We start from the raw sequence: 15,794 nt of genomic DNA, 5'->3' as shown, positions 1-15,794 counted from the left end.
TATTGTAAAAGGCAACACTACTAATTCCACTCCCTTTTAAGAGTTACAGACAGCCAAACCAATACCAGGGCCATTTGATAACACTCAAACACACACTTTGGTGGCCTATCAATCAATCAGGGATTTATAGAGCGCACTACTGACCTATGAGGTTCTTAAGGCGCTGGGGGAGTGTGTGTCGGGGGATTTGGGCACCTCAGCTCATTCGAAAAGCCAGATCTTGAGGCTCTTCCTGAATGCTTTCAGTGTGGTGGTTCATCTGATGCTGAGGGGTAGTTTGTTCCACGTCTTTGCCATGATGTAGTAGAAGGGTATACCTCCTGTACTGGTTCTGTGGATACAGGGGATCTCGGCCAAGACCTGGTCAGCAGAGCGCAGGTTTCTTTTGGGGGTGTAGAAGGACATTAATTTGTTGAGGTATTGGGGTCCGGTGTTGTGGAGACCTTTTATAGGTGTGTGTGAGCAGCTTGAGAATCACTCTGTTTTTCGACGGGGAGGCAATGGAGGTCTTGTATATGCTGGGTAATGTGGTCTTCTCATGGGATACTGAGAATGAGTCTAGCTGCAGCGTTTTGGACAGTCAAAAGTTTGTAGTAGAGATTTGTTGACTCCGACATAGAGGGTGTTCCCATAGTCCACCCTGCTGATAATGGGTGCATAGGTGACGGTCTTCCTGGATTCGGGGGGTGGGTCCATTTGAAAGTCTTGCTGAGTAAGCGGAGGGTGTTGAAGCATGTGGAAGAAACAGTATTGGCCTATGGGTCTGCCACATGAACCATCTTTATCCACTTTAAAACTACCTAAAAAGAGATTGGCCATATTATCCACCCGGCTTCATCAGTCGCACGATATGTGGCATCAAAGAATAGTAACAACAGTAACCAGGGATGACCCACCAAAGGGTGTGAATTCAAAAACTAAAGTGAAAATATGTTAGTTGGGACCATGATCAACCAAAGAGCCAAAGAGAACAGAGTATGCATCCAGAGCAGGGAAAATTAAAAACATCACATTCATTTTTATGTGGGTGTGTGACATTGTGTCCTTCCTAAATAAACAGTGTGCATTCCTCAAAACTACTCCTAGCGTCAAGGACTACCAAATATGTATGCTGGTCTCCATCAAAAAAGTATTATCTCTAAAGCAATTGTGCGCATTCATGTATAATTGTGCCATAGCTATAATATTTTCGTCCTTAACTATTTTGGGCACATAAGTAGAGTAATTACATACTTGCTGCCATCACTGACATATTAAGAGCATGACTGATCTGCTTTTAGCCATTCCTGACAGAGTGGCAGCATCTTCTCCCATAATAATGGCCATAACTGATATATGTTGGGCATCCAGCTGTGGCATAGTGGTAGCCCTGGTTTAATGGTGGGCATTATTACCATAACAGAGGCATTCTTAGTGTTATGGTGAAGAACCATGGCCTATGATTCCAATACCTGGGTATCTGAAGCACAATGTGTCCATGAGAGGCATTTTTACATGGCGGTACTCAATGAAAAGCAAAAGCTGATGTTTAGGGACTGTGTATTCTCTAACAATGAAAACTGATTTGATTTTTAAAAGATTAAATTATGCTTTTTTTAAAAAAAGTTTTTCTTCGGGAAAATTGAGTTTGATTGCTCAAAGCTGAAAGAGATTTTGATAGAAAACTATGTGTATTTTCAAAAACTAATATGCGAATGAAGACATAATATTGCAATTCTAAAACACATTTAAAGTTGTTAGCTGAATGATAATACAATTTGAGTTGGAGAGACTTACTGCTGTGGTACTACCCTTTGTGCAACACAGCATATGAAGATTTGAATTTTACTTCATTACAAACATTTAATATCGATAAACATTTTCCTAGCATTCTGCTGATAACTTCACCTGAAATTTTTAGGGGTTACTACTGATAACTGTGCTTAGGGTGGTCATAGTGTAATGTTAATACATATCATAGGCATTTTACAGTGATAAAATATGCTAGTAGCTCAGCAGGACTATCCTTCATCAGAATTATCTCTTACTACAGAGAAGGTTGGAGACCCCTGCTATACCCGATGCACAGGACATATTGGTTGGGATCAAGGACCACAAGTTTTCATGTGTATTATATCCTTGGAACAAGTAGGCCCAACTCCCAGCAGCACAAACCCTTTCTCTACCACTTAGCAGTACCACATAATAGGTCAGGGAAGGGCACTGTCTGCAGTTAAGGTAATATGTTTGCCCATTTGTTAATACTTTTCAAACCTGTATTTATGCTTCAATAATTCAATGCCTTTATTATTCAGCCAGACACTCTAAGTAAATGTTGTAAGCTCTCACTGCACTACTATCAGTGCCTGCAGTATACAAAAGCATACAGCTCTGAAACACGTCTGACCCACGTATACTTATCAGGAACTCTTCCACCTCTCAATGATCACCATGATATATTTATTGGGGCCAGGGCTATCAAAAATTCACATTTACTTTGTCTTTGGAACAAGTAATCCCATCGAACAATATTGTATAGAGGAGCAGTGTTTAAGTATGGGCGGAAAATTCGTCCTGCTTGAGGAATTTGCGGATTTTCCGTGATTTTGCGATCCGCGAATCGCGGGAAATCGCGGCAACATCCGCAAATTCGCGAGCAGGACGGGTTTTACTCAGGAAGCATTTACAGGGTTACTACAGGTGCCCAAGTTGAAGCTAATTTCTTTGTAACCATTTACAAAATGGTTACAAAGAAATTAACTTCAACTTGGGCACCTGCTGTAACCCTGTAAGTGCTTCCTGGCTCCTCCTTGCCTAATTGCAACTATTCTCTGACCCTGCTCTGACCCTCGAAGCAGGGTCAGAGAATAGTTACAAGTAGACAAGTAGGCTCCGTGAACAGGAGAACAGGAAGCACTTACAGATAAAGCAGGTGCCCGAGTTGAAGGTCAAATTCAGTCAGCCCCAAAAAATCACTGGAGCTTCATTCTCCCCACCTGCTGCTCTGATCGTGCCTGACCTTTTATATACACAAGAGGCATGTGAACTCGCATGGAAGCTTCGCCCGTTTGGCCCCGCCCACACACTAGCGGTGTGCACCGTCTTCCTGCCATTTACCCACTAATGTGGACAGCTCACTCAAGGGACCCCTGCGCCCTTCGGCGCGATGGCATAGTAACACACATGGTCACTGGAGCTTCATTCTCCCCATCTGCTGCTCTGATCGGTCTCTGACCATTTATACACACAAGAGGCATGTGAACTCGCATGGAAGCCCCGCCCACACACTAGCGGTGTGCACCGTCTTCCCGCCATTTACCCACTAATGTGGACAGCTCACTCAAGGGACCCCTGCACCCTTCGGCGCGATGGCATAGTAACACACATGGTCACTGGAGCTTCATTCTCCCATCTGCTGCTCTGATCGGTCTCTGACCATTTATACACACAAGAAGCATGTGAACTCGCATGGAAGCCCTACCCACACACTAGCGGTGTGCACCGTCTTCCCGCCATTTACCCACTAATGTGGCAGCTCACTCAAGGGACCCCTGCGCCCTTCGGCACGATGGCATAGTAACACACATGGTCACTGGAGCTTCATTCTCCCCATCTGCTGCTCTGATCGGTCTCTGACCATTTATACACACAAGAGGCATGCGAACTCGCATGGAAGCCCGGCCCACACACTAGCGGTGTGCACCGTCTTCCCGCCATTTACCCACTAATGTGGACAGCTCACTCAAGGGACCCCTGCGCCCTTTGGCGCAATGGCATAGTAACACACATGGTCACTGGAGCTTCATTCTCCCCATCTGCTGCTCTGATCGGTCTCTGACCAGTTATACACACAAAAGGCATGTGAACTCGCATGGAAGCCCCACCCACACACTAGCGGTGTGCACCGTCTTCCCGCCATTTACCCACTAATGTGGACAGCTCACTCAAGGGACCCCTGTGCCCTTCGGCGCGATGGCATAGTAACACACATGGTCACTGGAGCTTCATTCTCCCCATCTGCTGCTCTGATCGGTCTCTGACCATTTATACACACAAGAGGCATGTGAACTCGCATGGAAGCCCCGCCCACACACTAGCGGTGTGCACCGTCTTCCCGCCATTTACCCACTAATGTGGACAGCTCACTCAAGGGACCCCTGCGCCCTTCGGCGCGATGGCATAGTAACACACACATGGTCACTGGAGACAACTAATCACAAAAAATCTGTGATTTCACGGGGAAATTTGCGAATGCGCAGATTTTTTTGCGATTTCGCGCAAATTCGCGAACCGCTGATTCGCAAAATTCACCCAAACTTAAGCAGTGTTGCTTCTTGACCTTCAAAGAGGAACATTTAAATGTATATTTCAACAGGTACAGGAAATGATTGCTGAATATTAAAATGAAAATGAAGTACCTATGTTACAGGAACTCTGCTCCAACTCTAAAAAGATTAGTATCTCAAGCTTTTACAATCCTGAATGCTACGTTTTCTCTGAGACAATGCCCATGCATAACCATGCTAAGTTTTCTTTACCTCCATGCACACATGTAGTGTAACCTATCAAACACTTTAAAATGCTACCCTCCCACTAGTTCTAAAGGCGGGTTTACAATTCAACAGTTCTTCACAAAATAGAATTCGACGTCACTAAGTACAAAGTGTTTCTGTATTCTGAAAGCTCTAATATGTCCCTTTAAAGATTCCAGCAAAGTCCACACACATACTAACTGAAATACAACAACCATTAGTAACCTGTTAAATTTATCAAACAACTCTTTCAAGGTGTGATCAATCCAAAAAATCCTCCTTTGGCACAGCAAATATAGTGCAACACTTAAACAACTTGCACCCCAACAACTTAGCTTCACTGTAACACAGAGATTGCGGAACAACAAACGTCCTGCTGCATCAAGCACATCAACTACTGCAACACCATCTTCAGCAAACCGTCCATACTCACATATTGATCTTAAATTTGGTAAACTTAAATTTCTATGCATTTATTACGAATGACGTTTGTGTTACGCAAAACAGTCTATCAATCTCATTAAAAACAACAAACCGAAGCGTCCCTGTCCTTAACATTAGTTATTAGACATTTAACAAACTTTTTTGTTCTAAAAACGACCCCGTCCAAAGGCAGTGGAAAATTTGCACAGTTGCTGCCTTTCTTGACTGGAATTATGAATTATTCTAAAATTAATTCAAATTCAAAATGCGGACCCTTTATTCAGCCTTCATGCTAACTACTGTGAATACCAGTGAGTAATTTGCACACGTGTGTCCTTTCTTCCGTCCTTTCTACCGCACAGTGACTGTACTTTCTGCACATGTACTGTTTGCTTAGATGTCATACCCATTTCTCAGGCTCCCACTGTGGAATCCGACGCACAGTCTGTGTAATGGACTGAAAAACCAAACACCCACTTCCTTTACAAAGCAGTGGATAGTTTGCACGTCTGCTGCCTTTCTTAATTTTCACCTTATTCTGCATCCACTAGCACAAACACACCTACCTGCTGCCTTTCTTGATTGTCTGTGCTAACTATTATTAAAATTCAAAGTAGAGACCCTGAAAATGGTCGGGTGTTCTTATTTTTAAACTCTACGGCCCACAATGGGAACTTAGTACACTTGCTTTGCTTCCTTAGATGTGGTAGTCATTTCTCAGTATATTCCGAGAGTATATCCCCTTGTGGGCATGACACACGTTGTAGAGTCTAATATTCGGATCTTTATATACGAACTGTAAGTTTATCCCTCGAATCTTGAATCTGGGGACTTTCCCTTTAAGTAGAAGCTACGACGATCTGACGCGTCAGCACAGGCATTTCCGTGGCGCACACTTAAGAAGGGGCGTGTACAGCCGGCCTGGTTAATCATCTTTTCCAACGGCTGCGGGACGCCAACATATACCTTGAACGTGGCGCCCGCGGGTTGATGTTACCGTTCGTCGTCAAATATATTCGGTAAGCGAGCAGCTCCCCTCTGTAACTTTAGAATATATTTGGTACTATATCATCCTGCTATGTGGTAGTAAACTGCAGGTTTGTTTTATCTATTTTTACCCACAGTATTGATGACATTGTCAAGGGACGCTAGCTAATATCCAGTACGCGGTTCCCTCGTTTCGACATCTCCTACTATTTCTTTAGCGATACCTGGTAAGTTTTGTCACTTCCAGTCCGTGACATTGTATTTGCAATTCGATGCATCTTTGTATCCGTTGATAATTACCGCACGGTTTTTGCCTTTAGTACCGAAGACTGACGGAGGCTTCTTCGAGTACTCAGGCTTATTTTTCTACACTGCACTAGACTCGGTAAGATAACAATATCGGCAGTGCATTTGTAATTACACCACCCTGTTATCTGTTAGTAACTGCGGGTTTATTTCATTCTTAACCGCAGTATCGAAGAGTTAGTGAAGGGACGCCAGTGAATATCCTGAATGTGGCTCCTTTGTTTTTGTATTTTCAAAATATTTCGGTAAGTTTCGATGCCTTCACTTGCGAAATTACTGTGATAGATTAAACCAATCCTGTATCCGCTGACAAGTATCTGCTGACAATTATTGTCCTATTTTCATTCTTAGTGTCGAGGATTGACGAAGGCTTCATTGCGTACCCAGGCATATCTTAGCTTTCCGCTCCAGACTCGGTAAGATTTTATCACCTGCAGCTCGCAATAGTTTTGCAAACTTGCAGCATTCGTATATAGAAACATAATTAGTGTCCCTTTTCTTCTTTCCAGCAATAACGCTGGTTGGTTGTTCACTAGTATAACGAATGTATGCAGACATAGACTAGCACCTTGTTTAAAAGACTAAGAGCGGGTTTTTTCTATGTCCCCTCATTGTTTGGAATCACGGATGCCTCCACAATCTTGGTAAGAAAAATATGTGATATCTTAGACACTAGGTAGACTTGAAGCTTCAGTCAAACTGTAGCTAATTCCAAATGTAGATGGAAGCTCTTACAATACAGGGGCATCTTTTGAAATAATGTTTAGGTGTTGCTTAAATTCCAACATCAGTTCGATAATACCACCGGATATGAATAAAAATACCTTGCCTGACCGCATTATACCCAAGACTAATCCAAAGGCACAGGATTTGATACTGGCCTATATTAACGATAGTTGTATTTGTACCACTCTAGATAACAAGTTCATTGGAGTGAGATGTGATTCCACCCAGGCGATAGGAAAACAAAGATACAAGATTTCCATCCGGCCTTGATGTTTTAATAAGGAATACTAAGAGAACCCTCACCGTGTGTTCTCTCGGGTCAGGTATGAACTTAACTAAGTATGCATGCACATGTTTCCTCAATCTCTCATTGCGAGCAATAAGATTTAACTGCTTTAGGTTCAAAATAAATTCCATCTCGTCCTGACCTATTTAAATAAGGAATACTAAGAGAACACTCATCCTGTGTTCCCTTAGTTTATGCATGAATTTAACTAAATATGCACGCTTATGTTTTTTCATTCCTTTATTGTGTGTAACATGAGTCACTTGCCCTAATTTTAAGAAAAATCCCATGTGGAACTTCCCTATTCTGATCTTCTCAGGAAACCCCATACCACTGCTCAAATATAAATTAATTAGTTTGTACCTTTTGTAGCTACCATGGCTAGCTGCATAAGTAGGGAGATATTGATATGCAAGCACAGCTATATGTATATGTACTAATATGATAATGATAGGAGTACGAGATACTCCCCTATATGTTTTTAATTCATTTTACATATGTTTTTCAGATTTTAAGGTGGCTCCTGAAGAAGGCGTTTTCTTTAATACGCCGAAACGCGCGTCGATGACTATAATTGTCCGCCACTGTTTTATGAATTTTTGTGCAATTGTGTTATAAATAGATTGTTTGTATTTGATTAATTGTTCATATAATTATTCGGTTTTTATGTTTTTGAATTAAAATGTTTTTATTATGAATATGTACATTCAGAAATAAATGCAATTCTTTGTTTTTTAATTGACTGTTGTGCCTTCCATATGTCACCTCTCCCTGGTTGTATTATCCAATTTCCAGTTTTTCTTTACATTGTGTAGTCATTTCTCAGCCTCCCACTACGGAATACAACACCCTCTCTGTATAATAAAAAAGGATATCCAAAGATCCACTTCCCTGACAAGACAGAGAGTAAATTGCATATCTGCAGCCTTTCTTATTTTTCACCTAATTCATCTTCTACTCGATCTAGACATCATCCGAACGTACACATACTTACTTGCTCCCTTTTTCGCTGGGGTTATCAATTATTCTTCAATTTCATATTCTAATTCAAACACAAATTCCGATATCAAGCCTTTTTGTTCTAACTACTTCCCCAAATAAACACTAGGTCATTTCCACTTTTGCAGCCAATAACAATATTGGAAATTTTAATTAAAAATGTTGTAGCTGGTCAAGTTTCAATATCAGGAAGAACTTTTGCAACTGTTGCAATTCTTTTTAATTTCAAAGTATGTTTATTGAGTTTTAGAACAAGGAGAAAAAGAAAAGGCATGGCATTGCGAAGGACAATCAACAGGCAATTTAGGCAAGCGAGACAGACAGACACGTCTTCTCTTAATAAGCGTTAGGTGAGCAGGACAAGCATGCTCAAACGTAAAGGCAGTGCCCGGAAGTCGAAAGATGCCCCCAGTTGGGGCGACAGGTAAACAAGCCAGCCTTAAGAACCCGCCTCCCCCCCTAACATCCCAATTCAACACCCCCCCCACCCCACCAGTACGCCAGTCCTCCATAGAAGTCTTATGAGGTACAAGTAGCCTAAATATATCAAGGTGCCTCTGTTTGCGTTCGGTCCATCATGCAGTCTGTAAGTCGTAGGATACGAAGGTACTTCGGGCAGGTGATTTCGTGGAATTCCCTGGAGAGTAACATCAGGAGCGGCTGCCAAGTGGTGCGGAATGCGTCAGTGGTATGTGTTAGTGTTGCCTGGATCCGTTCCATGCACAACGTGAACCACAGCTTGTGTAGCCAGCCCGTGTGGGTGGGTGGGATAGTAGAGCCCCACAGCGACAGGATGTGTTGCGATGCCGCCTGCATGGCGATGCCCATCTGTTTGCCGCGAGCTGATCTTAGGGGGAATGTAAGTGCATTGGGAAGGCCTAGGAGTGTATATGCTGGGAAACGCGGGATCTCAGTGTCGAACGTGGAGTCAATATCGTCCAGGACGACCTTCCAGTACTCTTGCAAGGCGGGACAGTCCCACAGGAGGTGAGTCAGTGTTCCCCGCCTGCCACATCCTCTCCAACACAACGCGCTACGGGTCGGGTTGCCTTGATTGAGTCTCGCTGGGGTAAGGTGCCAGTAGATAGCCAATTTTATCGCCGATTCCCTGGCTTTGGTGTTGCGGGTAGTGTGGGCGGCCCTGTAATATATGTGGTTCCATTCTATCGCGGAAAGAGGTCTTCCAAATTCCGTTTCCCATCGCCGCTGCCCAGCGGTTTTAGCAGGGTCAGCAGCAGGGGAGAGCATCCGATAGAGGTCTGAGATAAGATGCTTATCTGAGTCTTTGGACACTAGCCAGCGTTCGAACGGCGTCATTTGCCGGCCCACCAGGGGGGCAACGTCCGGGCTCAAGAGCCAGTGGCGGATTTGGAAATATTGATACATGTGAGGGCTATCCACTCCATAGTCTCGCGAGATGTCGGCGAGAGAGAGGAATCCCTCCGTATCAAAGAGGTGCCCAGCTGATCGGCACGGTGTGTCACGCCATTGCAAGAAAGCTCGAGTATCCGTGCCGGGTGGGAATGCGGGGTTGTCAAAGAGTGGAGTAAGTGGGGACGGGAAGGTCGTGAGGCCCCGTTTGACCGCCACCATGTCCCAGGTCGCCATAGTGGTCCGAGTAATAGGGGAACGGAGGAGATAACGTGGCCTGTGTCGGCGAGCAAGAAACGGTATCTTCCACAGGGAGGTCTGTGCCATGGCCCTGTCCTGGAAGAGCCATCTCTTCTCTGATTCGGGCCGATACCACTCCACTAGATATCGAATTTGCGAGGCCTGGAAGTACTGCAGCAAATTTGGGATCCCGAGGCCGCCCTCGTCCACAGTCCTGTGCGCTACTCGTCGATGTAGCCTGGCGCGTTTCCTCTCCCACACAAATTGGTGAAGATCATGTTGGAGGTCAGCTAGTATTCCCATTGGCGGCGACACCGGGAGGGTCTGAAAGATGTATAGTATTTTGGGTAGAACCGACATCTTTACCGCCGCGATCCTCCCAAGTAAGGAGAGGGGTTGCTTTGACCATCACGCGAGGTCAGCCCGGATCTGGGATGATAAGGTAGAGTAGTTGTGAGTAACCGTCGAGACCGTGGAGGAGGTCAGGGTAATCCCCAGGTAAGGCAGTCGAGTGGTGGACCGCAGTTGGCAACCGAAGGTGGCCGGCGGGCTGTTGGAAAGAGCATGGCTGCCAAGGGGCAATATCAGGGATTTCCCCTGGTTGACCTTGAAACCCGACACCGCGCCGAATTGTTCCAGCTCAGTCAAAAGTGCTGGTATGGAGCTAGATGGACGGTCCAACGCGGCGATAATGTCGTCTGCGTATAGTCCCACCGTGTGGGGTTCGCCGCCGAAAGACATACCTAAAATGTGGGGGTTATTGCGGATCTTCTGTGCCAAGGGCTCCACGTATAGAGCAAATAGGAGTGGTGAGAGGGGACAACCCTGGCGGGTTCCCCTCTGTATCTCGAAGGGGTCGGACTTGAGGCCACCCAGCCGGACAAGCGCCAAGGGACGATGGTAGCAGCTCGCGATCCAGGCCTGGAATCGGTCGCCCAGGCGGTAGCGTTGCAGCACAGCCTGCATGTAGGTCCAGTCGACACGGTCGAAAGCCTTCTCTGCATCGATGGCTAATGGGGCAGAGTCGGAAACCTGAAAATGAGCCTTGTCCACGAGGTGCAGGAGTCGTTTGGTATTGTCACTGCACTGGCGGTTCGGGACAAAGCCCGATTGGTCCGGTTCGAGGATGCCCGGGAGACAGGGGCCCAGGCGAGCCGCCAGTACCCCCGTAAACAGCTTCAGATCTAGATTGAGTAAGGAGATGGGGCGGAATGCGGAGCAGTGCGTTGGGGGTTTGCCCGGTTTAGGCAAGACCACAATGTCGGCTGCAAGCATATCGGGCGGGATGGAGCTTGGCCCTTCAAAGGAATTAAAGAGCCTGGCAAGAATAGGCGCCAAGACATGGCTGAAGGACTTATAAAAGCCCGATGAGAAGCCGTCAGGGCCCGGGGATTTAAGCGGACGGAGGCGTGCAATGGCAGCGAGGACCTCGTCGGGGCGAATGGGGCCATCAACGGTTTCCACGCTCGCTGAACATAACGGCGTAATGTTGGCCGATTGCAAGTAAGCGTCAATGGCTGTCGGTAATGCCTTATCTGCGCTATACAGAGAGGCATAGTAGGAGCGAAAGGTCGAGGCAATCTGTGCGTCCTCAGTAACTGCATCGCCGGCGTCGTCTAGCAGCGTCGTGATTTTGGAGCGTTGGAGTTTGGCTTTCAAGGCGCTGGCCAGGAGCCGGCCAGTACGGTTGCCTCCCACGTAGTACGTGTGGCGGAGGCGAAGAGCAGCAAATTCTGCTCTGTCGGTATCGAGGCTAGCCAACTGAGCTCGGGCGGCCTTAAGTTGGCGCCAAATTCTCGGGGCGCCAGTGCGGCTGTGAACTCTCTCCAACTCCGCGACTTTGTCGGAGAGGTCGCTCCTCTTTTCTTTGCGAAGTTTGGCGTCTGCAGCTGATATCGCTATCAGCTCCCCTCTAACGACAGCTTTCAAAGCCCCCCATAAGGACGACATCGACACATCAGGGGTGTCATTGGTGGCCAGGTAGTCTGAGATGCATTTATGAAGTTGGCGGGTGACCGCCGGTTTTTGTAAGAGGGTTTCGTTAAGCCTCCACGACCCCGGAGTGCGTGGCGTGCGGGGCACGTTAAGCGTCAGCTCCACAGCTTGATGGTCGGAGAGGGCAGCCGGGACTATGGACACTGTGGCGATGTGGGGAATGAGGGTCGATGAGCCCATGAAGTGGTCTATGCGTGCGTAGGTGTGGTGTACGTGTGAGTAGAATGTGTACTGCGTTGTAAGTGGGTGTGCGTGCCTCCAAAGGTCCGAGATGTCCCTATCATGCAGCCAAGTAGTGCCTTTCTGCGAGATCGCCCCTGTGTCTCCGTAACGGTGCCCCGATCTATCCTTGACTGTATCCATGACGAGGTTAAGGTCCCCCCCTAGTATCATGTAGGTGTGAGGTGCTTGAAGCGTTTCTGAGATTGCGGAAAGCAAGAAGGATTCCTGACCCGTATTGGGGGAATAGATGGAGCCTATCGCGTAGGTGGTGTTGCCTATCTGGAAGGCGTGGGCTAGAAGGCGTCCCTTAATTTCCCCTATTTTAGCCCCTACCTTGCCTTTGAAGCGCCGTGAAATGAGCAGAGCCACCCCAGCTTTTTTGGACGTGAGAGAGGAGAAGAGTTGTTGTGGGAAAGCGCGGGAGCGCAGCCGGTGCCAATCCTTAGCCTAGAGGTGGGTTTCTTGCAGAAGGCAGACGTCGGCCTCAGAGTTCTCCAGGTAGGAGACGATAGCCCTGCGCTTAATCGGGTTATTGAGTCCCTTGACGTTAAGGGACAGGATTTTGAGCGTGTCAGCCATCACTGGGGCACACAGGGGCGAACGGGTTCAGGTTTGCAAGAGGCTGCGCAGCGGTGGAGAACGTGGGCAAACTCTGGTGTGTGTAAAGATCCCATGGCGTACTGGTCCCCACCCCCCAAGGCGTACTGGTCCCCCCCAACAGTTCCCTCCCCCCCGTGGCCACCCTAACCCCAACAGAGTGGACCTCCCCAACTCCCCTCAAATGCAGAGCCCCCCATCCCCAACTTCCCCACCCCCTCCCAAAACATTCCCCCCAACAGAAACCAGGAAAAGTCTCGGGCCTAGTCGTGCAGGGCACAGGTCCGTAGAATGTCAAAGAAAGGGGTACCGTGGTTGCAGCCCAATTGGCGGCTCCCCGGCCCAGACCCCAGTTAAGCCATGTGCGAATGAGAGAACACCCCCAAGCTAGTCAAGGTTCACAAGGGCAGTATTCTACAGGTCGGGTGCTGTGTTATCTGCCACTTCCTGAATCGCAGCCTCTCGTTCCTGGGCGGCCGTGATCGGGTCTGGCTTTGGGATGGTTCTCGGCGTCCTCCTCCTGCGGACCGTCTGCCAGCCGTCAGCTGCAGGGCGAAGTGGGTCTCCTTGCGGCCGGGACGGAGAGGCGTCCCTGGAGGTTGAGCTGTCCTGCATGTCGATCCCAAGTAGGGAGCAGGTGTCGCGGAGTGATCTAAGCTGGTGAAGGGATCCGTTCCACTTGAAGATCAGACGGAACGGGTGGCCCCAGGAGTAGGGTATCCCGGCATCTCTCAGGAAGTGCGTCGCAGGTCTGAAGGATTTGCGCTTCAGGAGGGTGATATTAGAGAGATCCTTAAAAAGGGCCACAGGGTCATCGCGAAATTTGATGGGCTGTGCTTTCCTGGCCTCTCTAAGGATGTGTTCCTTCAGGGGGAAGTCCGGCAGGAATGCTAGGATGTCCGGAGGTGGTGCTGGCGCCCTGCGTGCCATGCCCACCCTGTGCGCCCTGTCGATTCGGATGTCGAAGTCGTCCGATTCCCCTAGGATGTGCCTGAATAGGTCCTGCAGGTAGGTGGTCACACTGTCCTTTTCAGCGTTCAACTGGACACCCCTGACCCTTATGTTATTCCGCCTGGAGCGGTTCTCCAAGTCCTCAGAGTGCGACTGTAAGTCCACCTGTTGATCCTGAAGTCGCAGGATGTCCTGCTGAAGTCTCTCCACCTCCTCACTGCGGGACCGATCAGCCTCCTCCAAAGAGGCAACCCGCTCACCTAGGCCGTCAATGTCGCGACGGAGTTCGCGCTGTTCCCCGGCCATGTCCTGTTTTAGAGTTTGGAAATCTTCACGTAGTGTTTTGAAGAGGGAGGCCAGGAAGGCCTTTGTAATCGGAGCGGAGTCTTCATCCTGTGGCTGAGGGCTCGCGGGGGGTTTCGGGGACGGCTGTGGTTGGGTCTTGTCACCTTTCGACGCTGCTTTATGCATAAGTTCCACCACGTTCCGGTTCCCTTTGCGACTAGAGTGCGTCATTGTGTCCAGAGCAGGGTGGTGGGCCAGCTGGCGGGCGTCGTCGGAGGTCGTCGAGTGATCGCCCAGCAAGGAAATGAACCGTGAAGGGTAGTGGACGAACCAGAGCTGGCGCCGGGACCCGTGAAGAGGCGAGGAGCTGCGACCCAAGAAGAGGCTCCGCGGGGTGCCGTGGGGGCGGCCAGAGGAAAAGTCTCTCGTGTGGCGCCGCAAGGGTGGCGCTCAGGGTGCGTCGTGGCCGGTGAGGTGGTGGGGGTAGAGGCGACCAGGCCAGTCAGGTTGGGGCCACTGCGCCTCGTTGGGCAAGATTATGCCTGAGTGAGGAAGAGCAACGAGGATCTAGGAAGAGTGCTTAGGCGCCAGGCTGAAGAGCAGTGCCCCTGGAGCAACCGAAGGTCGCGGAGGTGTCCACTTCTGGACCAAGCGGGGGATCCGGTGGGCAGCGGTCAGCAGGCAGCAGGGAGGAGGCCCGGATCGACTGCTCCGGTCAGCGGGGGCCCAGGGCAATGTCCAGTCGGGCTATGACACCGACCTCAGCTGTCGAGGGACACCCAGCCTAGAGTGCAGGGACCCAGGGGGGTGAAGCAAGCGATAGTCCAGGTCGCAGGGCGCCGCTCACCTGATGCCCCTCGTCCAAGGGGTCGCTTCCAATGCGGGGGTGTACTGCTGTGTGGCTCCTCGCGTTGTCGGCGTATCCCTCCGCCGGGAAATCAGGGGATGGGGGGTTCCGGGGTTCCTCCGGTAGCGGGCCGACGCCGCCCAGTGAGACGTCCGCTGTGGGTGGGGTGGCGGTTGGAGACCCCTCCGGCCCCCGAGCAGGCCCACGCCGGGGCGTAAAGTGGCAGGAGGCGTCCGGCGGGGTTCGCAGTACCCGGAGGGGCCGGAAGAGCAGGCCTCAGCTCAGGTGGTGACTCTCCGCTGGCGAGCAGGGGTGCGGGGGAGACTCCGGAGAGGCGTGGGGGCGGGTGGCCGGCTCCCCGCCTGGTAAATGGCGCTGTAGGGTGAGTCTGTGCCGCCGCCCGACAGGCCCGTGCGCGGGCCCAGAGTGTCCAGAGGGCTCCCGTTGGGGCACACGAGGCACCCGTGGGGCAGAGCCACCGATCCCGGCGCGCCCCCCCCAGGGGCCACTGATGAGATGGGGGATGGCCAGCGAAAGTGCGCAGGACCGGAGGCTGGCGCACCCCACGGGTCAAGGATCCGTAGGCCCGCCAGGTGAGGGCGCGGGTATGCGCCTGGAGGCCCACGCCGGGGCCCGAGGTCGGCGGTCTGCTGCTGATGAGGCCGCCCGGGAAGGTTGAGATCACCGGCCCTCAGGTGGTCCGCCGTGAAGTGGTCTGGGCGTCCGTGCTCGGGCGGCCGACCGCAGGGCTGGCAGGCCCGTCTACTCCCGCAGCCACCGGGAAGCCGGCGCACAGCGGAAGGGCTCTAACCTTCTTCGCCGGTGCACCGGGCCCAGCTAGAGCAGAAGCCGCGGGCTGTCGGTGTCCGTTGGTGCCCAAGTCTCCGGTCGGCGGTCCCTCGGCGGAGCAGGGTGGATGTGCGCGGGATGTGGGCGCTGTGGGGCCGCCGGAGTCGGGCCAGTCCGGTCTCCCGGTAGGCCCACGCCGGGGCTTAGATTTGCCAGGGGCCTTCTGCGTGGCGCTCTATGTCCAGGGGGTTCGGGACAC

Source organism: Lissotriton helveticus, chromosome 2_1 (assembly GCF_964261635.1).
Source record: "Lissotriton helveticus chromosome 2_1, aLisHel1.1, whole genome shotgun sequence".
NCBI classification, from domain to species: Eukaryota; Metazoa; Chordata; class Amphibia; order Caudata; family Salamandridae; genus Lissotriton; species Lissotriton helveticus.
This window is presented reverse-complemented; position numbering follows the sequence as displayed.